General features: G+C 42.2%; 1 non-coding gene across 1 annotated transcript; it reads right to left on the bottom strand.

Moving 5' to 3' along the window:
* Positions 1 to 17718: 17718 nt before the first annotated feature.
* On the bottom strand, positions 17719 to 17825 carry LOC118484526. Its single transcript, XR_004873636.1, has one exon. It is a non-coding gene; the product is annotated as a small nucleolar RNA R71 (small nucleolar RNA).
* Positions 17826 to 21593: the final 3768 nt, after the last annotated feature.

Raw genomic sequence — 21593 nt, 5'->3', positions numbered from 1 at the left:
AATTAAAGTGTTTTTAGAGCCAGGTTATTCGATTCTGAAGGCCTGTGTAGATCAGACAACGAACCTGAAAATGTTACTGAAGATATGAATACCAGTAAATCGAGAGGGGGAGTCTGTAGATAGAGAAAGAAAAACTTAAAGACTGATCAAGACTGAAGATATGAAGATACAGCATGGTGTGACTCGATAGTCGACTCCATCAACATCTGAGGGGGAGTCTGTTGGTGCACTACATCTGCTGATTACGTCTTGTATCGAGTCATTAGTCTTAAATGTTAGATCTGAGCACAATATACGAGAAATAGTGAGATTGTATAAGTTTTAGGGTTATGGATCGCTCATAGGTACATGTTGATAGTTGGGCCGCTTATGTGTCAACATGATGGACCGCTTATGTGACAATCATGTTGGGCCGCTTTTATGACATGTATATGGATCGCTTATTGGGCCTGTCCAATAAGTGATTCCAGTGGCCTATATATACCCTATAGGCGATCTCATTTGTACCGGTTCTTGATTTTCGTACCGAAGTGCTGCCGGATCGAAAACAGGTTGTATTCATCGTCAAATCAATAGAGTAAAAGATTAAAGTGATATACAAGCTATTCCTACGTCATTTACTTGTTTTCCGCACCTGTACTTGACGAAAACACCTCTGAAAGACTTGTTCGGGTCGCCAATCGATCCTACACTTGTATAACATGGGTAAACTAAACACATTCTGAATTTAGGGACTAAGATGTTACGGTTTGACCCGTTTCGGCTAATGTGCGTAAACTAATCACATAAGCCGATCCGAATGCGAAATTGCGTAACGGTTAACCATATAAATCATATACATGTTTCCTGAGATTATATGCACCAAGTATGTTGTAATATCAGTATGGTATGTCCCATTATGCCCCGAATGATTTTAAACTCCAATTACGCCTCATAAGGGTATTTTGGTAATTTTACATAGGCTTAAAAGGTCAAAACAGGAAACCTGAGTCCTCAACCTTAGTTTACTGTTATAACATGAAATTTTACTAAATATATCAGTAGGTATTAGACCTTTAGTATAAAAACTAGTTTTGACATATACTATATCGTAAAAATGCCTAAAAAGGCGATTTGGAGCCTTTTCCGGGTTTTAAAAGAAAAGATGATATTTTTATAATTCCAGAAGGCTCAAAATAATATATTTAACATAATAAATTAGTAGGAAAAGGTTTGGGGTCAAAAGGTTTTGTAAAACTCATTTTATGGCCGAAAAGGGCAAAACCAGCATAAGCCGAATTAAGCCTAAAACCTTAAGTTATGCTTAGCTTAAAAATAAATAAAAATCTTTAAAATTCCCAAAATATTATTATATAACAGTGGGTATAAGGTTTTGACATAAAATCTAAGTTTAATTAGGCTATGCGTTAATTATGCTAATTATTCACTAAGAAAGCTTCTAATTACGCTAATGAGCATAACTCTCAATCTAGACTTTAAACTGATGTCAAATTTTGGGGACAAGTTTATAATTCAGTAACTAAGATGTCTACCCTTTTACATTTTCAAAAATCATGATTTTTAGACATTCGGGCATAAGGGTCAACATATGGGCATTTAACGGAAACATGCATGTGAACAAGATATCTAATGAACCAAGTTGTATAATCACAGGAGGATATACTAACCTGTTATTAGGTCCAAAAGAAGCTCTAAGGCAATCTTAATCTTGACTAAAACGGGTCAGAACTGAAAGTCAAAGCGAAAGTCAAACTATGCGACTTTCGGTTCCGAACCGGGTCTAAACAGAAAATTGTCGAGTTGAACATGTTGGAACAGGTTCTTACATCATTTACCAAATTATATTAGTGATAAAACAGGTTGCATGCATCCTACATTGCTAATTATAAGTTAATTTGAATTTAAGCGTTCTGTTGACTTTTTATAGTTAACTTTGACTCGACAATTAACATGCTTAGAGTGGGAATCTGGAAATACCCTTTTAAGGGTTTGTTACCCACTTAATTACCTACTTAAAGGTATCTTTAATTCGTGATTTGACAGAGCACATTATGATTAATCACGAAGTCAAATCTTAATTACGACGGTTTGACTTTTACTTAATTAACTAAGTTAAAATGGATTAGGGGAGGTTAAGATTACTTACAAGGATTCTAAATAGGATTAGGGACTTAATGAGCATGTCACACCCCCAAAATCCACACGCGGAGTATCACCGCTTGAGAGCGTGACTGACCAGGATCAAGCCACCAATCATATTGAACATGTAATTAATATTAAGTAAAATAAATGTAAACCATCCATTCAATACGATAGGTGTTCAAAACATAACCATAGTTTCAAAGTGTAGCGGAAGCATAGTAAATAAACCAACAATAGTTGATAGTTTTAAATGTCATAATAGTTCAACGTAGAAACCACGATCCTTGCCCACAACGACCCGCTTCTCCAGTGCAAGCTCCAAGTACCTAACGATCTGCAAGGCATGTAACAGAATGATCAACAAACTAGTTGAGCGAGTTCACAGTAAGTAAATGCGTAACAGTAAGTAACGGGTGGCTCTACAGGGCCAATAGTAAGTTATACAAGTGGGGGCTTCCCATGTTAAGTGACCACTAGACTATTCGTATTATCCCTGTTCTTCGTCCGAGAACAGAAGCGCGTATAGGGTAATTGGTATATGACCACGTAGGTGTTATCCCAACCTACGGAAGAAGTAAGTAATGCGTACACGTAGGTTTTACGTGCGTATCCTTCGTATCGAGGATAGTAATTGGCATGTGACCACGTAGGTGTTATCCCAACCTACGGAAGAAGTAAGTAATGCGTACACGTAGGTTTTACGTGCGTATCCTTCGTATCGAGGATAGTAATTGGCATGTGACCACGTAGGTGTTATCCAACCTACGGAACCACGTAGGTGTTATCCCAACCTACGGAACCGTCCTGACATCCGAGGACCATGATAGGTGATAGTCTAGGAAAAAGCGTTTGTACGTTATAAGTCAATTGAAACCTTTAACCCATTCCCACGACCCGGGAATCCCATGCCTTAGTAGGAGTGTGAACTCACCTTGGTTTTGCTCGGTATGCTAGGTTATGCACTCACAAGTAATTAATCACGTCCTATTGTATGCACGTATAACAAATCAGTTCATGTTCGCAATGATACGCATGCAAATTTAATGTTCACATAACAGTCAGTTTGCATATCGGCACAACACGTATTATTTCACATTAAATCATCAGCTAGTGTGCACGAATACAATTATTAACATTTATCACCAAGCATGGCATGCCAAATAAATCAAACATATGTTCCATTATTCAAAGCATGTTCATAACCTACAATATCTTTCGAATCCACCCTTATCTTTCGACGCACATCTACCTTTCGGTTCATGTGTTATCTTTCGTCAAAGCTATCCTTCGGTCCCAACAACTATCTTTCGAGTAGCAAGTAACAACAACTATCTTTCGAGTAGCAAGTAACAACAACTATCTTTCGAGTAGCAAGTAACAACAACATCACAATATCCTAGATGCCTTAGTGGCCGACACCTATCCCCACCGCCAACTCTCATTGGACCGCAAAAGAATATTAGCCGGTGATGGAATCTCGTGCAAGATAGCCGCCACTCAATATGGGCCGAAACCCACAGCCAAGGGCTTTCGGTTGACCGCCCAACTCCACAAATCAAACCATCCCACATGTGACCACCACCCTCTTGAAGTCTAACGACTTATAAACTAGATAGCTGTCAAATCACATGCATTAACATCATGTTGGCCGACACACATGTACAGCACGTTAAACCTTCAATCTATTTGAGTGTACAATATGTCCCTTAATTTCGATTGGACCAACTCTTATTCAGCCAACAGTTTAACCAATAGCACACAATCATTAAATCAATACTGACTCCTATTTTAAAGCACATAGGAACTGACACAACACATGTAACATTAAGCATGATGGTCGGCCACTCTTATGACTATCGCTAGATGCTATTGGCCAAACAAATCGGTGGGTTTGATTTCTTACGCACAATAATGGCACCAAGAAATATAATAGAGTACAAATATGATATAAAACAATATGAGGGATCTTATTGGACCGAAAGGAAACGTATAAATCACAACCATCACAACAGTTATCATTACAGACGCATGTAGAATATTATTCAAATAATCGTACTAACACATATTCCGATCATATTTTTGCACTAACCGCAATGAACAAAGGAGTAATTCCGATCGTTCGTCCGTTGGGGATCACGAGGTCACACGGCTGCCGTCAAATGAGGAAAGAGCTCCTAGGGTTTTTAGAGTTTTGTAACCGTTCTCAACACATCCTAAATTAATATAATCACGCAACTAACTTGGGCCATAACTGGGCTTTACGAGTCTTGGGCCGGCGAAATAGATGTTTCGTCAATGAGGGTTGACGGATCAAATTTCTATTTCGTCGAGTTGTTAATGACGAAACACATCTTGTGTTTCGTCGAGCCTATACATGACTTAATTATTCTAGGTTTCAAAACAAGTTCCATATTATAACACCAACCACTTAACATATAATAATCACAATATGTATCTTCTTATTACAACATGCACAATCACAAGTCAAACAACTCATCAGTCAAAGTCAACGGTCAAAGTCGACGCGCATTTAATGCGAAAGTGAAAATCAGAAACTCGAGTTGTCACATTATCCCCAACTTAAAAGAAATTTCGTCCCGAAATTTGGTACGCACTCACTAAGGAAGCTAGGTAAGTTACATCGTTCACTGGTTTTCCTGGGGTGTCACATCATCCCCCCGTTGATTTGGAATTTCGTCCCGAAATTCAGTAGTAGTAGCTTCAGCCTCAGAAGTGGATGCATTGGTTTCGAATAACTGGGGGTACTTTTCTTTCATCTGATCTTCGCGTTCCCAGGTATACTCTGGGCCACGCTGGGAGTTCCAACGAACTCGAACAAGAGGGATTCTCTTGTGTTTGAGGACCTTAACATCCCGGTCCGTGATTTCAACTGGTTCCTCGACGAACTGCAACCGCTCGTCGATAGTGAGTTCCTTAAAAGGAACTATAAGGGTCTCATCTGATAGGCATTTCTTCAGATTCGACACGTGAAATACATTGTGAACTGCACCGAGTTCAGCTGGTAGGTTTAATCTGTAGGCTACTTTGCCAATCTTTTCTAAGATTTCGAATGGTCCGACGTACCGCGGATTCAGTTTGCCTCGTTTACCAAATCGAACCACACCCTTCCAGGGTGAAACTTTCAATAAAACCCGGTCCCCGACCTGAAATTCCAAAGGCTTTCTACGCTTGCCCGCGTAGGCTTTCTGACGGTCGCGTGCCGCCGCCATGCGTTGTCGTATCTGCGCAATCTTTTCTGTGGCGTCCACTACAATCTCTGGACCCGTAATTTGACTATCCCCCACCTCTGCCCAACAGAGAGGTGACCGGCATTTACGTCCGTACAATGCCTCAAATGGAGCGGCTTGAATGCTGGTATGATAGCTGTTATTGTATGAAAACTCCACTAAAGGGAGGTGTCTTTCCCAGCCGTTGCCGAAATCGATGACACATGCTCGAAGCATGTCTTCTAGAGTTTGGATAGTTCGCTCAGACTGCCCATCCGTCTGAGGATGATATGCTGTGCTCATGTCTAATCGTGAGCCGAAGGATTTGTGCATCGCTTGCCAAAGCTCTGACGTGAATCGTGCATCGCGATCCGAAATAATAGAGGTGGGCACTCCGTGCCTTGAAACAACTTCTTTCAAGTAGATGTCTGCTAGGGTAGAAAACTTGTCCGTTTCTTTGATAGCCAAGAAGTGAGCAGACTTTGTGAGTCGATCAACGATCACCCAAATAGTGTCATTCCCACGCTGGGATCTAGGTAAGCCCGTAACGAAATCCATGGAAATTTCTTCCCATTTCCACTGTGGTATCTTAGGCTGCTGAAGTAGACCAGCTGGTTTCTGATATTCAACCTTGACTCTCGCACAGGTTAAGCATTTTCCAACGTACGTAGCGATGTGAGCCTTCATACTAGGCCACTAATAAGTAGTGCTGATGTCGTGGTACGTTTTATCCGACCCTGGATGTACCGAATAGCGAGACTTGTGAGCTTCATCCATTACAAGTTCGCGTAAACCGCCATAAAGTGGGACCCAAATACGCCCCGTTACATAGTAGGCGCCGTCTTCCTTTTGTTCCATGCGTTGCCTTGAGCCGCGTAAGGCTTCAGCTTTGACGTTTTCGGGTTTCAGTGCTTCTAACTGAGCAGCTCGTATCTGTGCAGGAAGGCTAGACTGAATCGTAAGCTGTAGCGCTCGCACGCGCTTCGGTAAGGTGTCCTTTCGACTAAGGGCGTCAGCCACAACATTGGCTTTGCCTGGATGATACTTGATGGCACATTCATAATCGTTAAGTAATTCGACCCATCGTCGTTGACGCATGTTCAAATCCTTCTGCTTAAGGATATGCTCGAGACTCCTGTGATCGGTGTAAATCGTGCACCTGGTACCGTACAGGTAGTGTCGCCATATCTTAAGCGCGAAAACAACAGCTCCCAGCTCTAAATCGTGCGTCGTGTAGTTCCGTTCATGAACCTTGAGTTGCCGAGAAGCGTAGGCTATCACTTTATCACGTTGCATCAATACACAACCCAGACCCTGTATTGATGCGTCACAGTATACCACGAAGTCATCCGTGCCCTCTGGCAATGAGAGAATAGGTGTGCTGCAAAGCCTATCCTTTAAGTACTGAAAAGCGGTCTCTTGCGTATTACCCCATCTGTAAACGACACCTTTCTGTGTTAGCATAGTAAGTGGTTGCGCGATCTTCGAAAAGTCTTTAGTAAATCGCCTGTAGTAACCCGTCAAACCCAATATTTGGCGTATTTCTGTCGGTGTGCGCGGTGCAGGCCAGTTCCTGGTCGAATCTACCTTGGATGGATCAACATGGATCCCATCCCTGTTCACCACATGGCCTAAGAAGTGGACTTCATGAAGCCAGAAGTCGCATTTTGAAAACTTGGCGTACAATTGTTCTTTTCGAAGAAGTTCCAAGATAAGGCGTAAGTGCTGCTCGTGCTCCTCCTGACTCTTGGAGTAGATCAAAATGTCGTCGATGAATACGATAACGAACTTGTCTAGATAGGGTTTACACACCCTGTTCATAAGATCCATGAAGACTGCAGGCGCGTTCGTAAGCCCGAATGGCATGACCAGAAACTCGTAATGGCCGTAGCGAGTTCTGAATGCTGTCTTGGAGACGTCCTCATCCCGGACTCTCAGCTGATGATAATCAGCCTGTAGATCAACCTTGGAGTAGTAACTCGACCCTTACAACTGGGCGAATAAGTCGTCAATGCGTGGAAGAGGATAACGGTTCTTCACTGTGATCTTGTTCAGTTCACGGTAATCAATTTCACATCCTGAAGGTGCCATCCTTCTTTTTCACAGATAATTGGTATCCAAGAGTTCTTGTAGTTGCGTCAATAGTTCTTCCGATTCTGATGGAGCTAAGCGATACGGTGCTCGAGCTATGGGTGCTGCTTCTGGAGCGAGCTCGATTTGAAATTCGACCTGACGATGAGGCGGTAGACCAGGTAAATCTTTAGGAAACACCTGAGGAAAGTCGCGTACAGCTGGATGATCTTCCAAGTTCTTTTCTTTGCATGGGATTTCTGCTTGCTGTTGCTGCTGGCGCTTCCGATTTGCAGGTCGTGGACTCCTGAATCCTTAGCTTCATGGCCCATCTTGAGACACCTCTGGAAACGTCCCTCGTTGCACTAACCACCGTGGTGTCTGTTGCATTAGTTACACATTGGGTGAATTCCCCGATATCCACCCTGCCCCTGACCACCAGAAGTTGGCTGACTCGGCTCTGGTGATCACTATTCTTGCGCTGCTGCTGTGCTTGAGACTGAACGGTAGCTGAACCCTTGCTGGAATACCCATCCCATTTCCGCTTGCTGTCACTAGGAGTAGCGGGAGTAGCAGGAGTGGTAGCGGTAGTAATAGCGCTGATACAACTAGGCAGCCTGTTCTGTTCCACTGCCTGATCCGTGAGGCGATAAGCAAGACACTGAATGTCTTGAATGTTGTCGAGGTTAGCCGATGTAGCATAGCTCTGAATTTCTGAGGCTAGACCCTTGTGATACAATTCGATATGCTTGCTTGGAGGGTCCACCATGGTTGGACACAAGATGGCCAATTCGTTCGTCCGTTTCGTATAAGCATCAATTCCTGACCCCGTCATTTTCAAATGGTAAAGCTCCACTTCCAACTTGTGGATGTCATAACGTGTGCAGTGTTCCCTTTTAATGCGTTCTTTGAATTCGTTTCATGGGGTGGCGTTAGCAGTTGCCAACCCTACTATCCGTACTTGCGCGTTCCACCAGATTAGCGCGATTTCTTCCAAAGTACCAGTGGCGTACTTGACCCTGCGAGCCTCAGGGCATTCACACATCTCGAATACCGACTCGAGCTTCCCAAACCAATGGAGTAGTCCAACTGCTCCTTCTGGGCCACTGAATGTGTTTGGACGACAGTCCATGAAGTTCTTGAATGTGCAGGCATGTTGCTATGCGTTCTGACCCGTTGCGCGAGAAAGATAGGTCAAGGTTAAGCGCGAGAGTTGGGTCACGAGAGTAGGATCTAACATCCTAGAATAGGTCTGGAATAGCAGGTTATACCTCCTGCTTGTGCGGCTGCAAGTGCCGCAGCAACTTGTTCGTTAATGAGAGCCGTCAACTGGGCTTGAGTCATGTCAACACGTCCAGACATGATCGAACAGTAAAGGTAGCATAAGTAAGAATGGTTCACGAATAGTGCGATGACAGAAGTGTGTAAGCACGTATGTGTTCTCAAGCATTAACAAGTTGTGAGCAAAGTAATGTAAGCATACTACGAGCAAAGTTCTATGCAGTTCTAGCAAGCAGGTAACAAACATAAACCTTATTACCTAGGATGTCGAGTCTTGCACGTGGAGCGAAGCGTCGTTGTGGATCGTTTGAGAGCACTGTTCTGGTTATAGTCTGGTTTTAATAAAAACGTTTTCCCATATTAAAACCAAGTTCTCTATAACCAATGGCTCTGATACCAATCTGTCACACCCCCAAAATCCACACGCGGAGTATCACCGCTTGAGAGCGTGACTGACCAGGATCAAGCCACCAATCATATTGAACATGTAATTAATATTAAGTAAAATAAATGTAAACCATCCATTCAATACGATAGGTGTTCAAAACATAACCATAGTTTCAAAGTGTAGCGGAAGCATAGTAAATAAACCAACAATAGTTGATAGTTTTAAATGTCATAATAGTTCAACGTAGAAACCACGATCCTTGCCCACAACGACCCGCTTCTCCAGTGCAAGCTCCAAGTACCTAACGATCTGCAAGGCATGTAACAGAATGATCAACAAACTAGTTGAGCGAGTTCACAGTAAGTAAATGCGTAACAGTAAGTAACGGGTGGCTCTACAGGGCCAATAGTAAGTTATACAAGTGGGGGCTTCCCATGTTAAGTGACCACTAGACTATTCGTATTATCCCTGTTCTTCGTCCGAGAACAGAAGCGCGTATAGGGTAATTGGTATATGACCACGTAGGTGTTATCCCAACCTACGGAAGAAGTAAGTAATGCGTACACGTAGGTTTTACGTGCGTATCCTTCGTATCGAGGATAGTAATTGGCATGTGACCACGTAGGTGTTATCCCAACCTACGGAAGAAGTAAGTAATGCGTACACGTAGGTTTTACGTGCGTATCCTTCGTATCGAGGATAGTAATTGGCATGTGACCACGTAGGTGTTATCCAACCTACGGAACCACGTAGGTGTTATCCCAACCTACGGAACCGTCCTGACATCCGAGGACCATGATAGGTGATAGTCTAGGAAAAAAGCGTTTGTACGTTATAAGTCAATTGAAACCTTTAACCCATTCCCACGACCCGGGAATCCCATGCCTTAGTAGGAGTGTGAACTCACCTTGGTTTTGCTCGGTATGCTAGGTTATGCACTCACAAGTAATTAATCACGTCCTATTGTATGCACGTATAACAAATCAGTTCATGTTCGCAATGATACGCATGCAAATTTAATGTTCACATAACAGTCAGTTTGCATATCGGCACAACACGTATTATTTCACATTAAATCATCAGCTAGTGTGCACGAATACAATTATTAACATTTATCACCAAGCATGGCATGCCAAATAAATCAAACATATGTTCCATTATTCAAAGCATGTTCATAACCTACAATATCTTTCGAATCCACCCTTATCTTTCGACGCACATCTACCTTTCGGTTCATGTGTTATCTTTCGTCAAAGCTATCCTTCGGTCCCAACAACTATCTTTCGAGTAGCAAGTAACAACAACTATCTTTCGAGTAGCAAGTAACAACAACTATCTTTCGAGTAGCAAGTAACAACAACATCACAATATCCTAGATGCCTTAGTGGCCGACACCTATCCCCACCGCCAACTCTCATTGGACCGCAAAAGAATATTAGCCGGTGATGGAATCTCGTGCAAGATAGCCGCCACTCAATATGGGCCGAAACCCACAGCCAAGGGCTTTCGGTTGACCGCCCAACTCCACAAATCAAACCATCCCACATGTGACCACCACCCTCTTGAAGTCTAACGACTTATAAACTAGATAGCTGTCAAATCACATGCATTAACATCATGTTGGCCGACACACATGTACAGCACGTTAAACCTTCAATCTATTTGAGTGTACAATATGTCCCTTAATTTCGATTGGACCAACTCTTATTCAGCCAACAGTTTAACCAATAGCACACAATCATTAAATCAATACTGACTCCTATTTTAAAGCACATAGGAACTGACACAACACATGTAACATTAAGCATGATGGTCGGCCACTCTTATGACTATCGCTAGATGCTATTGGCCAAACAAATCGGTGGGTTTGATTTCTTACGCACAATAATGGCACCAAGAAATATAATAGAGTACAAATATGATATAAAACAATATGAGGGATCTTATTGGACCGAAAGGAAACGTATAAATCACAACCATCACAACAGTTATCATTACAGACGCATGTAGAATATTATTCAAATAATCGTACTAACACATATTCCGATCATATTTTTGCACTAACCGCAATGAACAAAGGAGTAATTCCGATCGTTCGTCCGTTGGGGATCACGAGGTCACACGGCTGCCGTCAAATGAGGAAAGAGCTCCTAGGGTTTTTAGAGTTTTGTAACCGTTCTCAACACATCCTAAATTAATATAATCACGCAACTAACTTGGGCCATAACTGGGCTTTACGAGTCTTGGGCCGGCGAAATAGATGTTTCGTCAATGAGGGTTGACGGATCAAATTTCTATTTCGTCGAGTTGTTAATGACGAAACACATCTTGTGTTTCGTCGAGCCTATACATGACTTAATTATTCTAGGTTTCAAAACAAGTTCCATATTATAACACCAACCACTTAACATATAATAATCACAATATGTATCTTCTTATTACAACATGCACAATCACAAGTCAAACAACTCATCAGTCAAAGTCAACGGTCAAAGTCGACGCGCATTTAATGCGAAAGTGAAAATCAGAAACTCGAGTTGTCACATTATCCCCAACTTAAAAGAAATTTCGTCCCGAAATTTGGTACGCACTCACTGAGGAAGCTAGGTAAGTTACATCGTTCACTGGTTTTCCTGGGGTGTCACAGAGCACTTGTTGCTGTCCAAGGAAGTTCCAGAGAATAAGCTCCAAGTGAGTGACACAATGAATGATCAAAGTTCACCACTTCACTTCCTTATATAGGGACCAAGATGCTCTAGGATCAAGACATGGAAGTCTAGGATAATTACAAGATCACCCCAGGTGTCCCTATGAGCCTAAATACTGCCTAGCAAGCCCCTGATTTCAAAACCATCATTCAAAGTCGGTGCAACGGGCTGGACAGGCAGCTGTCCAGAATCTGCTGCCAGCGACGGTCTTACGGACCGTAAGCTTGAGGCCTTACGGTCCGTAAGGACCTCTTGCGGACCGTAAGCTGAAATGGTTACGGTCCGTAACCGACCTTGCTGAAACATGCCCAGATACCCTCCTTACGGACCGTAAGCCTAAGGCTTTGCGGTCTGTAACCGATGGCCAGAGGACAAAATTTTGTGAGCTTTTAAGTCTTAACCATGCAATCAAACCAACTCCGAAATCAGTCCCTCTTTTTCAGATGTGGGACCATCTTGATCAGCCATTGCATGCTTAGCATGCTCTTACATGTTTCCCATTCAATTTCAACTCACGAGGGTCTTGCAAAGTGACGGAGATGACCAAGAATGAGTCTTGGATTCTCATAATAGTTGGCCAAGGAAATTAACTATATTGATTCCTTTTTACAAGGATTTTATTTAACATTTTCAGTAGTAACAACCTATAATTCCAAAGTCCTTAATAAAGATGCAACTTTATTTATTTGAGAGCAGCCGGTTATCATATAAGATGATTATCTAATGATTTAAGGATCTTGGGATTTATAACATTTTGGGTCGCTCAGAGGTGTTTTAATAACATGTCGCCCTTGGGTCGTTCAGAGGTATTTTAAATAACATGACGCCCTATAAAATCCTACCAAACATCTTTTTATATAATCCGGTTTTTCTGACACCTCTGTCTAACGTGACACGTGTCTTTATTTTAATGGACAGGAATTTTCGAGGTGTTACATTCTCACCCCCTTAAAAGAAATCTCGACCTCGAGATTTACTAAAACAATTGAGGGTATTTCTCTTTCATCATGGATTCTAACTCCCACGTATAATCAGGACCTCTGCGGCCCTCCCATTTGACCTTGACAATGGGTACATGCTTCCTCCGAAGCTTCTTTACCTGTCGGTCCTCAATCGACACAGGTTTTTCTACAAACTTTAAGCTTTCGTCTATATGCACATCTGAATGCGGTATGACTAGCGATTCATCAGCTAGACATTTCTTCAGATTGCAGATGTGGAACACGTTATGAATACCACTAAGCTCCTCTGGTAAGTTCAACTTATAAGCCACCGATCCTACACATTCGATGATCTCGAATGGTCCAATGTACCTTGGGCTTAACTTACCTTTCTTGCCAAATCTCATTACCCCTTTCCAAGGTGATACTTTGAGCAAAACTTTATCGCCAACCTCGAACTTGAGGGGCTTTCACCTATCATTAGCATAGCTCTTCTGCCTATCACGGGCAGCCTTTAGGTGCTCACTAATCTGGGTAATCTTGTCCGTTGTCTCCAGGACTAATTCTGGTCCTGATAATTGAACTTCTCCTACCTCTGCCCAACAAATGGGTGTTCTGCACTTTCTACCGTATAGTGCCTCAAAAGGCGCAGCCTTAATGCTGGTGTGGTAGCTATTATTGTAGGAGAACTCAATCAGAGGTAGGTGCCTATCCCAACTTCCTCCTAGGTCAATCACGCATGCACGAAGCATGTCCTCCAAGGTTTGAATAGTACGCTCACTTTGCCCATCCGTCTGAGGATGATAAGCTGTACTAAAATTTAATTCCGTACCCAGAGACTTTTGGAAACTCTTCCAGAAATGAGATGTGTATCTGGTATCCCTATCAGAGATGATAGATACTGGTACGCCATGCAGGGATACAATCTTATCCACGTACAGTTGGGCTAGCATGTCGGAACTGAAGTCTCTTTAATGGGTAGGAAATGTGCTGACTTAGTCAGTCGATCGACTATTACCCAAATAGTGTCATTTCCTTTCTGCGTCTTAGGCAACTTGGTGATAAAATCCATCGTTACCATTTCCCATTTCCAGGTGGGAATTTCAGGCTGTTGTAGCAAACCTGACGGTTTTTGATGCTCAGCCTTAACTTGAGCGCACGTCAGACATTTAGCCACATGGGTGGCTATAGACTTTTTCAAGCCTATCCACCAATAATTTGCCTTTACATCCTGGTACATCTTATCCGCTCCAGGATGGACGGAATATCTGGAACTGTGGGCTTCTTTAAGGATGACGTCTCGAAGTCCTCCATAAACAGGAACCCATATTCTTCCATTTAGTATCAGGATTCCATCTTTGCCATAGGATAACTGTTCTTCAGTTACTCCTAGCTTTTCATTAGGGTAGTTAGCTTCTAATACTGCCTCTTTCTGTGCAGCTAACAACCTTTCGTTCAGACTGTTCCTGACCTCAATGCTTTTGGCATTGATTCTGATTGGTTTCACTCTCTCCTTTCTGCTCAAGGCATCTGCGACTACATTGGCCTTGCCTGGATGGTATCTGATTTCACAATCATAATCGTTCAGAGTTTCCATCCAACGTCGCTGCCTCATGTTCAATTCTTTTTGGTTGAACAGGTGCTGGAGGCTTTTGTGATCCGAATAGATCACACATTTAGTACCATACAAATAGTGCCTCCACAACTTTAGTGCAAATACAACGGCACCCAACTCCAAATCATGGGTGGTGTAATTCTTCTCATGCACCTTTAATTGTCATGAAGCGTAGGCAATAACTTTGCCTTTCTGCATTAACACACAACCCATCCCGGTGTGTGATGCATCACAGTAAACTACAAATTCATCAATCCCATCAGGTAACGTCAACACGGGAGCGTTACTCAATTTCTGCTTCAAAATGTCGAATGACTCTTGCTGCTTAGGTCCCCAATTGAACTTGCTATTTTTGCGAGTCAGCAAAGTCAGGGGTGCTGCAATTCTTGAGAAATTTTCGATGAATCTCCTGTAGTATCCTGCTAAACCTAGGAAACTGCGGATTTCCGTTGGTGTCTTTGGCTCCTGCCAATTCATGACAGCTTCAACTTTAGCGGGATCCACTTGAATACCACGCTCACTGACCACATGTCCAAGAAATTGGACTTCTCTTAACCAAAACTCACATTTGGAAAACTTTGCATATAGCTTTTCTTGATGAAGCAATTTCAGAATGCAACGGAGGTGCTTCTCATGATCAGCTTGATTTTTGGAATAAATGAGAATGTCGTCGATAAAGACGATGACAAATTTGTCCAAATATGGCTTGCAGACGTGATTCATGAGATCCATGAATGCGGCAGGTGCGTTAGTGAGTCCATGATGTGTGTAAAATGCAACATATAAAACACATCAATTAAGGCATAAAACTAACCCTTTTTAAGTACTAATGTTGGAAAAAGAGTGTTTTTGTCTTCCTTTTGTATTTTCAGGATGAAATGAGCTCAAAATCACAAAAGAAGCAAAAAGACCACTAATTCTACCATAAATACAAGAAAAGGAACAAAAGTAGACTGCCCGGACCCTCAACGGCACCTCCCAAGGCAAAAAGAAGGAAACAGAGTCTGAACACGCCCCGTGTCCAGCGAACACGGGGGCGTGCCCAGGAATCAGCAGAAAAGACAAACCAGTAGAAGCTTCCATTGCCCACCACGGGGCCGTGTCCAGCGAGCACGGGGGCGTGGTGAAAGTACAGCAGGCGCATTAATTGTAATTCGCAATTACAATTAATGAAGAGAGAGAGTGTCAGGCGGGCACGGGGCCGTGTCCAGCGGACACGGGGCCGTGTCCAGCCTTCTGTTCAGCCTATAAATAGAGAAGCTTGGCTTCATTCTCTCTCATCCCTTGGCACACCACCTCTCTCACACTTCATCCACCACCCACCACCACCATAACACCATCATCCACCACCATCATCCATTGTCCATCGTAGAGTGTGTGAGTCGTCTCGGGATCCAAGATTGATCGTAAGAGTTCTTGACAATCAAGGCCATGTTTGCCTAAGTCTCTTACATCACTTGGTGAAGACAAGTGTTTAGTATAATACTTTTTATTTTTAATCTTTTGCACTTTTTATTTGGTTTTGTATTAATGACTTTAATAACTAGTTACTTATGTTGAAGGTGATCTTTCCTTATCGTTTGTCCGTGGTGTCTTGGCGTTATTTTACTGTCTATATAAAATAAAAGATTTTCACCATTCATATCTCCACGGTCTATATGGAGGTATGTTGGCTACCTGGTCGGGGGTTAAGGGAACGGTTTGGTAAGGGTCTTGCCCTTGTTCAGCGTTTAGAGGTCCTGCTTGGGACCTGGGTCAAATTTAGTAGGATCTCCTTCAATGCCCATAGGTATTGGATGGCGGGGATCCAAACTCTTTGACCCCCTCATAAGTTAACTACTATTAATACTATAACCCGGCTATTTAGGACTGTATCCCTGCTGACTCAGACTACTTAGCCGAGGGTAACGTCACCGCCAAAAGCGGGGCCTACCATAATTTGCATTAATAACTTAATTCATTATCTTTCAATAATCCGACCCTTTAGGATTGTATCCTTGCTGACTCAAACTACTGGGTTGAGGGTAACGTCGCCTTCAAAAGAGGGGCCTACTACAATAACTAAGATAATCTCTTAAACAAGTGCAAAAGTGCGAAAATAATCAAAGGTTATACTAATACACGTGTCGGAACCAAGTGATTCATCTTGTCTATCTATTTTTATTTTATTTTTATTTTCAGCATTTAGTTAGTTTTTATTTTTCTTAGTTTAAAACATTTTTCTAACCTTTTTGATTTGATTAGACGTTGAGGATAAACCGGTATTAAAAGCTCTTGTGTCCTTGGACGACCTCGGTATCTTACCAACACTATACTACGTCCACGATGGGTGCACTTGCCCATATGTGTGCTTAGTGTTAGTAAATATCGTGTTTTATAAATTTAAAACTTGGCTAAAAGTGTAAAAAGGGCTTAAATATATATCTAAAAACATATATACACTAACACGCATCAAGTTTTTGGCGTCGCTGCCGGGGACACAAGGATTTTAAGAAAGTTAGGAATCAACGGCCTAATCATATTTTTATTTTTCTTTAATTTTTTAGGATTTTTTTTAGATTTTTAGCTTCTGCAGAGCTCAGCACGGGGTCGTGCCAGGTCGGACACGGGCCGTGCTCAGCAAAGTTACTGCCAGTTTTTGTTTTTCAAGTTACAGAAGGCTGACCACGGGGCCGTGCCGGTGCAACACGGGGCCGTGTCCAACTTCCAGTAACTGGGATCTGGAAAACAATCACTGTATTTCCGACCACGGGGCCGTGTTCGCTCAACACGGGGCCGTGGTGAACCTTCTGACCGACATTCTTTTTTGTTTTTATTGCAGGACTTGGAACCCGACACCATCCTCACGTAGTGTATGAGCTCCAGTTCCAATAAAGACATAAAAGAACCGCTAGAAGAACCCGAACGCTTTCTCAGAAAAAGGTTAAAAGCCAAAAACCAAGAGAAGGTTTCGGGTGATCCACCCCCAATGGTGGACCAACGTACCCTTATGGATTATCTACGGCCCACCGTAGGTAATCTAGGCGCCGCTATCAATGCTCCGAATGTCGAAGCCAATAACTTCGAGCTTCGACCGCATTTGATACAAATGCTCCAAAACTCCGCAACCTTCCACGGGCTTGCGAACGAGGATCCCCATCTACATATAACTAATTTCTTAGAAATATGTGATACCTTTCGGATCAATGGGGCATCAAACGACGCCATCCGCCTCCGTATGTTTCCATTCTCACTGAAAGACCGAGCGAAAGCTTGGCTCAACACCCTCCCAGCTGGATCGGTAAACACCTGGGATGAACTAGCCCAAAAATTTCTATATAAGTATTTCCCTCCTTCTAAAACTGCTAAATTAATGGCTGAAATTAATACATACTCACAAGAGGACGGGGAATCCTTATATGAAACTTGGGAAAGGTTCAAGGAGCTATTACGCAAGTGCCCCCATCACGGCCTCGCAATATGGCAACAAGTATCCACTTTCTACAATGGATTGTTGCCACATACTAGGCAGACACTTGATTCTAGCTCCGGGGGACTTTTAGGTAATCGACGCCCACACGAAATATATAATCAAATTGAGGAAATTGCTCAAACCAATTTTCAATGGCACACTCCCCGGGGAAATAAGTCTATCGCCCCGGGCGCCCATAAGGTCGACGAAAGCACCTCTTTACAAGCCCAAATCGAGGCCCTTTCTTCAAAAATAAAAAAATTAGAAATGACAAAAACAGTCTCGGTTATGGCTTGTGAGGGGTGTGGTGGGTCACATGAAAATTGGAGTTGCATGAAAGAAACGGACGAACAACAAGAAATGGTAAACTACATTGATAATAGACCTAGGCCGTCGGGTCCTCCAACGGGAACCTACAACCAAGGATGGCGAAACCACCCAAACCTTGGTTGGAGGGAAACCGGCAATAGTAGTAACCAACAAACCCAACGAACAAACTTTCAGCAATCAAGGAATGAGTCACAAAATTTCACTCAACAACAAGGTGGACGAGAAAGGCTCGAAGATACTATATCTCGCCTCATCTCCGACACTGATAAGAAAAACTCGGAAAGATTTCTACAATTAGAATCTAATTTTAGGAATCAACAAGCTAGCATTCAAAACATAGAAAAACAAATAAATCAACTAGCACAAAATTTTTCCGAGAGACCGCAAGGCGCATTACCTAGCAATACCGAAACAAACCCAAAGGCGCAAGTTCACCTCATCACACTACGAAACCGCACCGTAGGGCCTGCAGAAGTACCTCCAGCGGCGGAAGAAACGACGCCAACACATCCGCAGGAAAAGAACTCTCCCCCATCACCAGAGCCTATCAAGGCTCCTCGAGTTCCGTACCCCGGTAGGTTAATTCGTCAAAAAACCAATGAGCAATTCGCAAAATTCGAAAGTTTGTTAAAACAATTGCATGTCAATATTCCTTTTATCGAAGTCCTAACCCAAATGCCCAAATACTCTAAATTTATGAGGGACTTCCTTACACATAAAAAGAAAATTGAAAATTTGCAATTAGTTAATTTAGGCGAAGAATGCTCTGCCCTCGTACTCAATAAACTACCCCAAAAGAAAATCGATCCCGGAAGTTTCACGATTCCATGTTCAATAGGGGAATCACCCGTTCGCAATGCCTTGGCCGACTTAGGGGCTAGCATTAACCTCATGCCCTCATCAATGTTCAAAAGGCTTGGCTTGGGAACCACGAGCCCTACAAAAATAAGCATACAACTCGCTGATCGATCAGTCAAATTCCCACAAGGTGTCATCGAAAATGTCTTGGTAAGGGTAAGCAAATTCGTTTATCCCGTTGACTTTGTCATACTCGACATGGAGGAAGACACCGAGGTCCCCCTTATCCTAGGGAGACCCTTACTTGCCACAGCACAAGCAGTGGTAGACATGAATGAAGGGACACTGACTTTAAGATATGGGGACGATGAGGTGAAGTTCGGAGTTGGGAGGAAAATAGAGGACGACGACCCGGTCAATTACATGAAGGTTATTGATTCAAGCTTGGATGCCGCTCTCCGACGGTGTAACTTGGGAAGCAAGGCACTCCACTCAGAAGAGATATAACCAGAAATCGGGTCTAGCCAAGGACCCTTATAAACGTGGCGCACCACGGAGGCATTCCGCGGATCTATCCTTAGTTTAGTTTAGTTTAATCTTTTAATTTTTGCAGAATAAAACACACTCATGGTGGTAATGGATGAAAAAGGGAACGAGAAAAATGGAACCATGCATGAAGAACAGAGCAACCCGACAAAAATCTCCATCACAGAAGGCTCAACACGGGCCGTGCCCAACCAACACGGCCCCGTGCTGAGCCCCTGCAGAAAAATCACCCAGTTCAGGTAACTGGACACGGGCCGTGTTCAGCGGACACGCCCCCGTGTCCAGGCTTCTGTTTCAATTCTGAAATTTTTGTTACTGGCACTTGACCACGGGGCCGTGCCCGGTGAACACGGGGCCGTGTCCAGAGTGCCAGTAACATAAATATTTGCTTTTTAACACACTTTTATACATTTTAATCACCCAAAAATATTGTTTTTGGACACATTGAGGACAATGTGTAATTTAAGTGTGGGGGGGATGCTAAAACCTTGAAATTTTGCAAAATCCTAAACACAAGCCTTACACAAAACTCTATTGGAACCGCTAAACACCCCAAATTTTTTCAAAAACTTTTTCATTTTTTTATTTACTTGTCTTAGTTTAAGTTGGGAAGAACAAGTCTAAAAAGGTTATATTTTTACAAGTTTACAACCGATAGCGTCATGATAAAAAAAGGAACCAACATAAGAAAATTATGAAACGGCATAACAAATCTAGTTTAAAATTCGATTATATATGCTTGGTCACATTAAAAACCCATTCCCACAAAAGTGAGTTTTGAGCCTTTATTGAGCATAAAAATACACATATTTAGATTAAATGCTCATTTTTCGTTTCTTGTGTGAATAGCCGCTCGGTCCTTACAAATCTAGAACTTGCCACGACGATACATTCCCGGTCCTTACCAACTTAAACCCAAGTAAGTAAATGATGGAGGCATTAGGACTAACCATTTTTCTTTCAAAACCATTATTTTTCAATTTTTTTTTTACCTACCCAAAATCCCCCTAGATAGCCCCTTTGAGCCTAAAACTTTCATTTCATTACCCCAAAAACCATTTTTACCCACCAAAAACCTTTTTCATTTTTTTCCCCTTTATTTTAGTAAAAAGCTCGGTTTTTCGTCAACTTGCCCTTTCAAGTGACATCAAAAAAAAAAAAAAAAAAAAAAAAAAAAACTAGATGATGAAGTCAAAAACAAACAAAAGCTACAAAAGCTTGTTTGAAGAAATACTTCAAAAATAATAAGTCACTAAAAACAAGGTATTCTACGAAAACCGACACTTGTTACGATTTTCGCCCTTTTTACTAACCACTAACCAACCACCCACCTTTAAACCCAAGCCTTCACCCCAAAAGTCCTCTTGATATTTACAAAGGTAAAAAGTTAAAAAGGAGGAGGATTGATTGCTTGGCAAGCCTATGGAAGACGTAAGTTCCGTGCCGCTCTCGAGTGATTCACTAAAATATACACTTTCGGCCGAGTGTTGAGTGATCTCCCGTAAGGTATGTGAACTTGTATATAAATGGAATTTTAATAAGGCATGTTATGCCCAACTAAGTAGTTTATCTTGTGAAAAGTTCAAAATAAATCATAACGAATAGGATTGTAAATAACTAAAAATAAAACCTATAAAAACCTTGGATTCCCGACACTCTAGGACAAGCTAAAAAAAAAAAAAAAAAAAAAACTTCTCTTCTACCTATTCCATTTGGGAGTGTAAGCCACATTTAAAGAGTTTTGCTTGAGGACAAGCAAAAGTTCAAGTGTGGGGGTATTTGATGTGTGTAAAATGCAACATATAAACACATCAATTAAGGCATAAAACTAACCCTTTTTAAGTACTAATGTTGGAAAAAGAGTGTTTTTGTCTTCCTTTTGTATTTTCAGGATGAAATGAGCTCAAAATCACAAAAGAAGCAAAAAGACCACTAATTCTACCATAAATACAAGAAAAGGAACAAAAGTAGACTGCCCGGACCCTCAACGGCACCTCCCAAGGCAAAAAGAAGGAAACAGAGTCTGAACACGCCCCGTGTCCAGCGAACACGGGGGCGTGCCTAGGAAGCAGCAGAAAAGACAAACCAGTAGAAGC

The sequence above is a fragment of the Helianthus annuus genome, chromosome 11, assembly GCF_002127325.2.
Source record: "Helianthus annuus cultivar XRQ/B chromosome 11, HanXRQr2.0-SUNRISE, whole genome shotgun sequence".
NCBI lineage: Eukaryota > Viridiplantae > Streptophyta > Magnoliopsida > Asterales > Asteraceae > Helianthus > Helianthus annuus.
Note: the sequence above shows the minus strand (reverse complement) of the source record. Positions and strands in the feature narration are given on the sequence as shown.